The sequence below is a fragment of the Salmo salar genome, chromosome ssa24, assembly GCF_905237065.1.
Source record: "Salmo salar chromosome ssa24, Ssal_v3.1, whole genome shotgun sequence".
NCBI classification, from domain to species: domain Eukaryota; kingdom Metazoa; phylum Chordata; class Actinopteri; order Salmoniformes; family Salmonidae; genus Salmo; species Salmo salar.
The window spans coordinates 8,125,886-8,137,535 of NC_059465.1; positions in this window are offsets into that span (position 1 = coordinate 8,125,886).

An 11,650-nucleotide genomic window follows, 5' to 3' on the forward strand; every position below is an offset into this window, starting at 1 on the left:
GTGTGTGTGTGTGTGTGTGTGTGTGTGTGTGTGTGTGTGTGTGTGTGTGTGTGTGTGTGTGTGTGTGTGTGTGTGTGTGTGTGTGTGTGTGTGGGTGGGTGGATACTAGGCACAGGGTCCTCTTGTGTGGAGCAGAGTGCACACTATGGACAGGAATTTGGGGTCTCAGAGTCTGTCCCTCTGGAACCCAAAACAAACGTTGAGAGGTTCCTAGTGTGCCTTAGTGGCTCCACTGACAAATCACCTAGAAAGGGCTTCAGAGCAGACCCCAAGCAGCCTGCCCATATGGCAGGAAGAAGTTGTTTAAACAGAGCTAATGTAGTTTGTGTGTGTGCGACTGTGTGTGCGTGCATGCATTATGTGTGTATGTTTGAGTAAATGTGCATGCGTGCCTTATAGTACTGTTGCTTCAAACATGTTAAACATGTATTAGTTCAAGTTCACATTTTATTGTCACATGCACAAGTACAGTGAAATGCTTAACTTGCATATTCTACCCAACAGTGCAGTAATCACTACTAAAATAATATAACTTAATTCAAACAAACAGATATATATATATATATATATATATATATATATACAGTACCAGTCAAAAGTTTGGAGACATCTACTCATAACACATATGGAATCATGTAGTAATCAAAAAAGTGTTAAACATTTTTTATTTGAGATTCTTCAAAGTAGCCAGCTTTACACACTCTTGGCATTCTCTCAACCAGCTTCATGATGTAGTCACCTGGAATGCATTTAAATTAACAGGTGTGCCTTGTTGAAAGTTAATTTATGTAATGTATTTCCTTCTTAATGTATTTGAGCCAATCAGATGTGTTGTGACAAGGTAGGGTTGGTATACAGAAGATAGTCCTATTTAGTAAAAGACCAAGTAAAAGACCAAGACCAACAACAGCTCAAATAAGCGAAGAGAAACGACAGTCCATCATTACTTGAAGACTTGAAGGTCAGTCAATGCGGAACATTTCAGGAACTTTGAAAGTTTCTTCAAGTACAGCCGCAAAAACCATCAAGCGCTATGATGAAACTGCCTCTCATGAGGACTGCCACAGGAAAGAAAGACCCAGAGTTACCTCTGCTGCAGAGGATAAGTTCATTAGAGTTAACTACACCTCAGATTGCAGCCCAAATAAATGCTTCACAGAGTTCAAGTAACAGAAACATCACAACATTAACTGTTCAGAGGAGACTGCGTGAATCAGGCATTCATGGTCAAATTGCTGCAAAGAAACCACTACTGAAGGACACCGATAAGAAGAAGAGACTTTCTTGGGCCAAGAGACACGAACAATGGACATTAGACTGGTGGAAATCTATCCTTTGGTCTGATGAGTCCAAATTTGAAATGTTTGGTTCCAACCGCTGTGTCTTTGTGAGATGTAGAGTAGGTGAACGGATGATCTCCGCACGTGTGGTTCCCACCGTGAAGCATGGAGGAGGAGGTGTGATGGTGTGGGGGTGCTTTGCTGGTGACACAATCTGTGATTTATTTAGAATTCAAGGCACACTTAACCAGCATGGCTCCCGTAGCATTCTGCAGTGTTACGCCATCATATCTGGTTTGTGCTTAATGGGACTATTATTTGTTTTTCAACAGGACAATGACCAAAAACACACCTCCAGGCTATGCCCAAGAACACTAAGGTAACCTGCCTAAATGACTACCGACCCGTAGCACTCACGTCTGTAGCCATGAAGTGCTTTGAAAGGCTGGTCATGGCTCACATCAACACCATTATCCCAGAAACCCTAGACCCAGTCCAATTTGCCTACGGCCCTAACAGATCCACAGATGATGCAATGTCTATTGCACTCCACACTGCCCTTTCCCACCTGGACAAAAGGAACACCTACATGATAGAGCTATTCATTGACTACAGCACAGTGTTCAACACCATAGTGCCCTCAAAGTTCATCACTAAGCTAAGGACCCTGGGACTAAACACCTCCCTCTGAAACTGGATCCTGGACTTCCTGACGGGCCACCCCCAGGTGGTAAGGGTAGGTAACAACACATCTACCATGCTGATCCTGAACACGGGGGCCCCTAAGGTTGCTTGCTCAGTCCGCTCCTGTACTCCCTGTTCACTCATGACTGCACGGCCAGACACGACTCCAACACCATCATTAAGTTTGCCGATGACACAACAGTAGTAGGCTTGATCACTGACAATGACGAGACAGCCTGTAGGGAGGAGGTCAGAGACCAGGCCGTGTGGTGCCAAGACAACAACCTCTCCCTCAAGGTGATCAAGACAAAGGAGATGATTGTGAACTACAGGAAAAGGAGGACCGAGCACGCCCTCATTCTCATCGACGGGGCTGCAGTGGAGCAGGTTGAGAGCTACAAGTTCCTTGGTGTCCACATCACAAACAAACTATCATGGTTCAAACACCAAGACAGTCCTGAAGAGGGCACAACAAAACCTATTCCCCCTCAGGAGACTGAAAAGATTTGGCATGGGTCCTCAGATCCTCAAAAGGTTCTCCAGCTGCACCATCGAGAGCATCCTCATGGGTTGCATCACTGCCTGATATGGCAACTGCTCGGCCTCCGACCGCAAGGCACTACAGAGGGTAGTGCATACAGCCCAGTACATCACTGGGGCCAAGCTTCCTGCCTTCCAGGACCTCTATACCAGGCGGTGTCAGAGGAAGGCCCTAAAAATTGTCAAAGACTCCAGCCACCCTAGTCAAAGACTGTTCCCTCTGATAACGCATGGCAAGCGGTACCGGAGTGCCAAGTCTAGGTCCAAGAGGCTTCTAAACAGCTTCTGCCCCCAAGCCATAAGACTCTTGAACATCTAATCAAATAGCTACCCAGACTATTTGCATTGCCCCCCCCCTTTACACTGCTGCTACTCTTTGTTATTATCTATGCATAGTCACTTTAATAACTCTACCTAACGCTACCTACAAGTAAATATTACCTCAATTACCTCGACTAACCGGTTGACTCTGTCACCCCTTGTATATAGCCTCACTATTGTTATTTTAGTGCTGCTCTCTAATTATTTGTTACTTTTATTTATTTTCTTATTTTCTTAGTGTTTTTTTATTTTTATTTTTTTTAACTGCATTTTTGGTTAGGGCTTGTAAGTAAGCATTTTACTGTAAGGTCTACACCTGTTGTATTTGGTGTATGTGATAAGTATAATTTGATTTGATTTGATTTGGTCTCTAAGGGCTTTTAAAACAAGGAGTGATGGAGTGCTGCATCAGATGACTTGGCCTCCACAATCACCCGACCACAACCCAATTGAGTTGGTTTGGGATGAGTTTGACCGCAGAGTGAAGGAAAAGCAGCAAACAAGTGCTCAGCATATGTGGGAACTCCTTCAAAACTGTTGGAAAAGCATTCCTCATGAAGCTGGTTGAGATAATGCCAAAAGCGTGCAAAGCTGTCATTAAAGTAAAGGATGGCTGCTTTGGATTTGTTTTACACTTTTTTGATTACTACATCATTCCATATGTGTTATTTCATAGTTTATGTCTTCACTATTATTCAACAATGTAGAAAATAGTAAAGATAAAGAAGCACCCTGGAATGAGTAGGTGTGTCCATATACACAATAAAGAAAACACAAGAAATTAGAAACGAGAGGAAGCTATTGTACAGTATGTACAGAGTCAATGCAACATTTACAGTGTGCAGGGATACTGTAGTATTTGAGGTAGATAAGTACATATAAGCAGGGATTAGGAGAAAGTGACTGGTAACAGGATAAATAATAATAATAATAAACAATGGCAGCAACAAGTGGTGGGTGGGTGTATGCGTGGGGGTGAGTATGTGTATGTACAGTTGAAGTCGGAAGTTTACATATACTTAGGCTGGAGTCATTAAAACTTGTTTTTCAACCACTCCACAAATTTCTTGTTAACAAACAATAGTGTTGGCAAGTCGGTTAGGACATCTATTTTGTGCATGACACAAGTAATTTTTCCAACAATTGTTTACAAACAGATTATTTCACTGTATCACAATTCCAGTGGGTCAGAAGTTTACATACACGAAGTTGACTGAGCCTTTAAACAGCTTGGAAAATTCCAGAAAATGATCTCATGGCTTTAGAAGCTTCTGATAGGCTAATTGACGTCATTTGAGTCAATTGGAGGTGTACCTGTGGATGTATTTCAAGGCCTACCTTCAAACTCAGTGCCTCTTTGCTTGACATCATGGGAAAATCTAAAGAAATCAGCCAAGACCTCAGAAATAAAATTGTAGACCTCCACAAGTCTGTTTCATCCTTGGGAGCAATTTCCAAATGCTGGAAGGTACCACGTTCATCTGTACAAACAATAGTACGCAAGTATAAACACCATGGGACCACGCAGCAGTCATACCGCTCAGGAAGGAGACGCATTCTGTCTCCTAGAGATGAACCTACTTTGGTGCGAAAAGTGCAAATCAATCCCAGAACAACAGCAAAGGACCTTGTGAAGATGCTGGAGGAAACAGGTACAAAAGTATCTATATCCACAGTAAAACGAGTCCTATATCGACATAACATGTAAGGCCGTTCATTAAGGAAGAAGCCTCTGCTCCAAAACCACCATAAAAAATCCAGACTACGGTTTGCAACTGCACATGGAGACAAAGATCGTAATTTTTTGAGAAATGTCCTCTGGTCTGATGAAACAAAAATAGAACTGTTTGGCCATAATGACCATTGTTATGTTTGGAGGAAAAAGGGGGAGGCTTGCAAGCTGAAGAACACCATCCCAACCGTGAAGCACGGAGGTGGCAGCATCATGTTGTGGGGGTGCATTGCTGCAGGAGGGACTAGTGCACTTCACAAAATAGATGGCATCATGAGGAGGAAAAAGATGTGTATATATTGTAGCAACATCTCAAGACATCAGTCAGGAAGTTAAAGCTTGGAATGGCTTAAGGACAACAAAGTCAAGGTATTGGAGTGGCCATCACAAACCCTGACCTCAATCCTTTAGAAAATGTGTGGGCAGAACTGAAAAAGCGTGTGCGAGCAAGGAGGCATACAAACCTGACTCAGTCACACAAGCTCTGTCAGGAGGAATGGGCCAAAATTCACCCAACCTATTGTGGGAAGCTTATGGAAGGCTACCCGAAACGTTTGACCCAATTTAATCAATGTAAAGGCAATGTTACCAAATACTAATTGAGTGTATGTAAACTTCTGACCCACTAGGAATGTGATGAAAGAAATAAAAGTTGAAATAAATCATTCTCTCTACTACTATTCTGACATTTCACATTCTTAAAATAAAGTGGTGATCCTAACTGACCCAAGACAGGTCATTTATACTAGGATTAAATGTCAGGAATTGTGAATAACTGAGTTTAAATGTATTTGGCTAAGGTGTATGTAAACTTCCGACTTCAACTGTAAGTGTGAGTGTGTGGGTTAGTGTGTGTGCAAGAGTGTCATGTACAGGGCTGGAAAGTGACTGGTATCAGGAATATATAAATACTTATTTTGGTATACTAGTGGTAATATACAGTATACTTGTAAAGAGGAGTAATAGTGTCCAGTAGCAGGAGGTACTAATGGTAATGGCAATCAATAATCAATGAACAGCAGCATAGTGGTAATAATAAATCTAATCAATAATAATTTTAGCAGCAACGTAGTTGTTAAGGGGAGTAGTAGTTGTTAGCCATTTAACAGTCTTAAGGCCAGGGGATAGAAGCTGTTAAGCAGTCTGTTGGTCTGAGCCCAGTGATGCGCTGGGCCATCCTCCCCCACTCTCTTTAGGGCCTTCTGGTCAAGGTCGGCACAGTTGCCATACCAGACGGTGATACAACCACTCAGGATGCTCTCGGGGGAGTTGCATTGAAAGTTCCTATGGATCTGCGAGGCCATGCCAAATCGTTTCAGCCTCCTGAGGGAGAAGAGGCCCTGCCATGCCTTCTTCACGACTGTTCTGGTGTGAGAGGAACATGTTAAGTCCTCAGTGAAGTGGACACTGAGGAACTTGAAGCTCTTGGCCCTCTCCGCTGTGGCCTGTCGATGTGGATGCGGGTGTGCACCCCACCCCTGTTTCCTGAAGTCCACAATCAGCTCCTTGGTCTTGCTCACATTGAGGGAGAGGTTGTTGTCCTGACACCACACTGCCAGGTCTCTGACCTCCTCCCTGTAGGCTGTCTCATCGCCGTTAGTGATCAGAAAACTTTATGATGGAGTTAGTCATGTGTGTCCACACAGACGTGGGTGAACAGGGAGTACAGGAGGGGCTAAGCACACACCCTTGGGGGGACTCCATGTAGAGGGTCAGCGTGATGGAGGGATTGTTGCCTATTCTTACCACATGTGGTCGGTATGCAAATTAGAGTGAGTCTGGGATGATGGAGTTGATGTGAGCCATGACCAGCCTTTCAAAGCACTTCATGTCTACAGACGTGAGTGCTAAGGGTCGTTAGTCATTTAGGCAGGTTACCTTTGTGTTCTTGGGCACAGGGACTATGGTGGTCTGCTTGAAACATGTTGGCATTACAGATTCAGACAGGGAGAAGTTGAAAATGTCAGTGAAGACACCTGCCAGTTGGTCAGCGCATGCTCAGAGTACACGTCCTGGTAATCCATCTGGCCCAGCGGCCTTGTGAATGTTGACCTGTTTTAAGATCTTCGAGACGAGATCCCGAAGCCCATTGTCATGCCATTCATCCGCCCCCATCATCTAATGTTTCAGAATGATAATGCATGACCCCATGTAGCAAGGATCTGTACACAATTCCTGGAAGCTGAAAATGTCCCAGTTCTTCCACGGCCTGCATACTCACCAGACATATCACCCATTGAGCATGTTTGGGATGTTCTGGATCGACGTGTACAACAGCAGGTTTCACTGATTTCTTTATATGAATTGTGACTCAGAATAAAATCTTTGAAATTGTTGCATGTTGCACTTATATTTTTGTTCAGTATACAAATAGCCTATGTGAATGCAGCTATACACACAGCTGTCTTACCAAAATAATGCAAACTAAATGCTGAAAGTAGTAGCCCAATTATGCATCTGTTTGGCTTAGAATACCGACACAACTGTGAATAGGAATGAACGAATGAGAACAGAACAAAAGGTGTTACCAAGTAGTAGGCCTAGTGAACTAAATATCAGATCGATAAAGATGACACAATCTATATTTAGGCTAGTTACATTAACAGTAAATAAACACAGTAAATAAACACAGTAAATAAAAGGCCGACGGAGATCGAAAAATCAAAACAGCCTACTACAGTGAGATGCAGCCATGCACAGCTGTCTTGCCAAATAAATATGCGTATAGGCCCTCTTCAGCAACACTTTGTGATATGGCACAGTACACTTCTGTGAATCAAATTGGACCTCGTTTCCGTACAGTTCCATTTACAACCACGAAAACCAATAGGCTACCAAGAAAACCATAACAGAATCTAAGCTGCTTCTATGATGAAACATACCGATATGCAGGTATTTGGGTTCTTGCATTGGAATTATATAAAAGTATGTTTATCTCACACTATACCACAATAAACATAAAAGTTCAAATGCTTTTGATCAAGAAGTGACAGGTTGGCGCTAAATGTCCGCGATGCTCTGTCAGCACCATGGACAGCACCCTACAAACTAAAGTATGTTTTTGATTCAAACCAACCAGCTAGATTGTTTCTTACCTTTCCAGAAGAGCCACGTTTGCGTGTCCTTAAAAACAGCCTATAACTAATTACAAAAACACTACTCCCTGTGTTTCAATCTGTAGAATTATACCCTATTGTTTTATTTCTTTTTACTTTCCTAATACAATCATTGTCAACCTCATGGTTCAGCTGTTAGGCCTTTTGGCTTAGGCGTCTACTGTATTAATAAATATATATACACTGCTCAAAAAAATAAAGGGAACACTAAAATAACACATCCTAGATCTGAATGAATTAAATAATCTTATTAAATACTTTTTTCTTTACATAGTTGAATGTGCTGACAACAAAATCACACAAAAATAGTCAATGGAAATCCAATTTATCAACCCATGGAGGTCTGGACTTGGAGTCACACTCAAAATTAAAGTGGAAAACCACAATACAGGCTGATCCAACTTTGATGTAATGTCCTTAAAACAAGTCAAAATTAGGCTCAGTAGTGTGTGTGGCCTCCACATGCCTGTATGACCTCCCTACAATGCCTGGGCATGCTCCTGATGAGGTGGCGGATGGTCTCCTGAGGGATCTCCTCCCAGACCTGGACTAAAGCATCCGCCAACTCCTGGACAGTCTGTGGTGCAACGTGGCGTTGGTGGATGGAGCGAGACATGATGTCCCAGATGTGCTCAATTGGATTCAGGTCTGGGGAACGGGCGGGCCAGTCCATAGCATCAATGCCTTCCTCTTGCAGGAACTGCTGACACACTCCAGCCACATGAGGTCTAGCATTGTCTTGCATTAGGAGGAACCCAGGGCCAACCGCACCAGCATATGGTCTCACAAGGGGTCTGAGGATCTCATCTCGGTACCTAATGGCAGTCAGGCTACCTCTGGCGAGCACATGGAGGGCTGTGCGGCACCCCAAAGAAATGCCACCCCACACCATGACTGACCCACCACCAAACCGGTCATGCTGGAGGATGTTGCAGGCAGCAGAACATTCTCCACGGCGTCTCCAGACTGTCACGTCTGTCACATGTGCTCAGTGTGAACCTGCTTTGGCAAATGCCAAACGTCCTGCACGGTGTTGGGCTGTAAGCACAACCCCCACCTGTGGACGTCGGGCCCTCATACCACCCTCATGGAGTCTGTTTCTGACCGTTTGAGCAGACACATGCACATTTGTGGCCTGCTGGAGGTCATTTTGCAGGGCTCTGGCAGTGCTCCTCCTGCTCCTCCTTGCACAAAGGCGGAGGTAATTTCCACCTGTTGTCTATTCCATTTGCACAACAGCATGTGAAATTTATTGTCAATCAGTGTTGCTTCCTAAGTGGACAGTTTGATTTCACAGAAGTGTGATTGACTTGGAGTTACATTGTGTTGTTTAAGTGTTCCCTTTATTTTTTGAGCAGTATATATATATATATATACTGATGAGGAAAAAATGTAATCCATTTTAGAATAAGGCGATGACGTAATAAAATGTGAAAAAAGTTTACATTTTGTTACGTCGTCGCCTTATTCTAAAATGGATTACATTTTTTCCTCATCAATCTACACACAATACCCCAAAATGACAAAGCAAACACTGGTTTCTTTTTTTTTTGCAAATGTATATAAAAAAATACATTTACGTAAGTATTCAGACACTTTATTCAGTACTTTGTTGAAGCACCTTTTGCAGCGATTACAGCCTTAAGTCTTCTTGCGCATGACGCTACAAGCTTGGCACACCTGTATTTGGGGACTTTCTTTCATTCTTCTCTGCAGATCCTCTCAAGCTCCATTAAGTTGGATGGGGAGGGTCACTGTACAGCTATTTTCTCCAAAGATGTTTGATCGGGTTCAAGTCCGGGCTCTGGCTGGGCCACTCAAGGACATTCAGAGACTTGTCCCGACGCCACTCCTGCGTTGTCTTGGCTGTGTGCTTAGGGTTGTCCTTCTGGAAGGTTCTCCCATCTGCACAGAGGAACTCTGGAGCTCTGTCAGAGTGACCATCGGGTTCTTGGTCACCTTCCTGACCAAGGCCATTCTCCCCCGATTGCTCAGTTTGGCCTGGCGGCCAGCTCTAGGAGGAGTCTTGGTGGTTCCTAATCTCCTTCCATTTAAGAATGATGGAGTCCACTGTGTTCTTGGGGACCTTCAATGCTGCAGACATTTTTTGGTACCCTTACCCAGATGTGTGCCTCAACACAATCCTGTCTCGTAGCTCTATGGACAATTCCTTCAACCTCATGGCTTGGTTTTTGCTCTGACATGCACTGTCAACTGTGGGACCTTATATAGACAGGTGTGCCTTTCCAAATCATGTCCAATCAATTGAATATACCACAGGTGGGCTCCAATCAAGTTGTAGAAACATTCCAAGGATGATCAATGGAAACAGGACACACCTGAGCTCAATTTGGAGTCTCATAGCAAAGGGTCTGAATACTTATGTAAATAAGGTATTTCTGTTTTTTACTTTTTATAAATTTGCCAAAACTTATAAAAACCTGTTTAGAATAAGGCTGTAACATAACAAAATGTGGAAAAAGTGAAGGAGTCTGAATACTTTCTGAATGCACTGTATAAAGGAAGAGAAGCTAAGGTCTATCCCCAGAGAGAGAGGGAGATAGAAATATGCTGGCGGCATGCTACGACATCGACATGAATTTCTTCATAGCCTACTTGTCAGATAGGCTACTGTGTCTGCGTACAGAAAGAGGCTAATTCGTTCATTTTCAATTAGAATATTTTGTATAAGGATAAGCATTATATTGTTAGATTATAGAAGTAACTCTGGTAGGCCTAAAACATTCTTCCTCACCTCAAACTTATCTGTCAGTGTGCGCACTCTCTTCATACCATAGGCCTACAGTATGGTAGGCTAATAGCCACACCACACCAAACCTTCACAAAGTTTCTAAACTTTATTAGGGTAATATCAAAAGTAAGTCAAGCCATTGTTTATAGGGAAAATATGAGCAGGATATTATATTGCGGCAAACACAACATTACAGTTGGAACTTAATTTGGCCAAAGAAAATGGCTCAAAGGAATGAAACAAAACACTTGTAAACTGGTTTAAATCACAAAAGTTTTGAACAGGCTATATAGCTGGAACTGATTACCAGGAAAGGCTATTGCCTACAGTACCCAACAAATGACAGCAATAGGCTAATTAGATTTATTTTATGACAGGCCTACCTTTATCAGGCCTACTTAAACATAACTAAATAAGGAGCACACAATTAAAAAGACAGATCAAACTTAATTTAGCCAACAAAAATGTCTCAACAGAATGAAACACGTTTTGCATATTTAAAGAACTGGTTTAAATAGGCCTACAATATTAACAAGGATTTTACAATAATAATAATGATAAAAAAATATATATTATAAAGAAGAAAACAATTATAAATTAAAGTTCCAAAATTGCATCCTATCTGAATAGCCAGATGCACAATAGTCTGCTATTTTATCGGCTTTTCATTTATTTTATCGTCCAAAAGCCGGCAATTACCGGGAAACCCTGTACCTCAGTGGCTTTCCATAGCCCCCCTACACACACTGCACCCCTTTCTAATGTCCTGACAGCGCAGCGAAGAACGAGATTTTGCACCAACATGTCACTCAATGATATTAAGGGTTTTGTTCTTTTTAAATAAGGACATAAAACTTAAACAGAGGGGGCTAAGGACCCTTTTGCCCCGTCGTGGTGCCGGGTACGGTGTGTGTAATGAGAGAGGCAGTCTGTAAGATGGGGAATGTGTTTTAAGTGGTCTGATGGACATCAGCACTGCTGTGTATGTGTCTGTGTGTGTGTGTGTGTGTGTGTGTGTGTGTGTGTGTGTGTGTGTGTGTGTGTGTGTGTGTGTGTGTGTGTGTGTGTGTGTGTGTGTGTGTGTGTGTGTGTGTGTGTGTGTGTGTGCTGTTCCTCCAGTCCAGGGTGGTGCCCACGGCCTGCTTGCTAAATGGAAACTTGGCTTTGATGAAACGGCACTGTAGCTGCACTTTTGAGCGGAGAAAATATTTGCTTTGATAGCGTT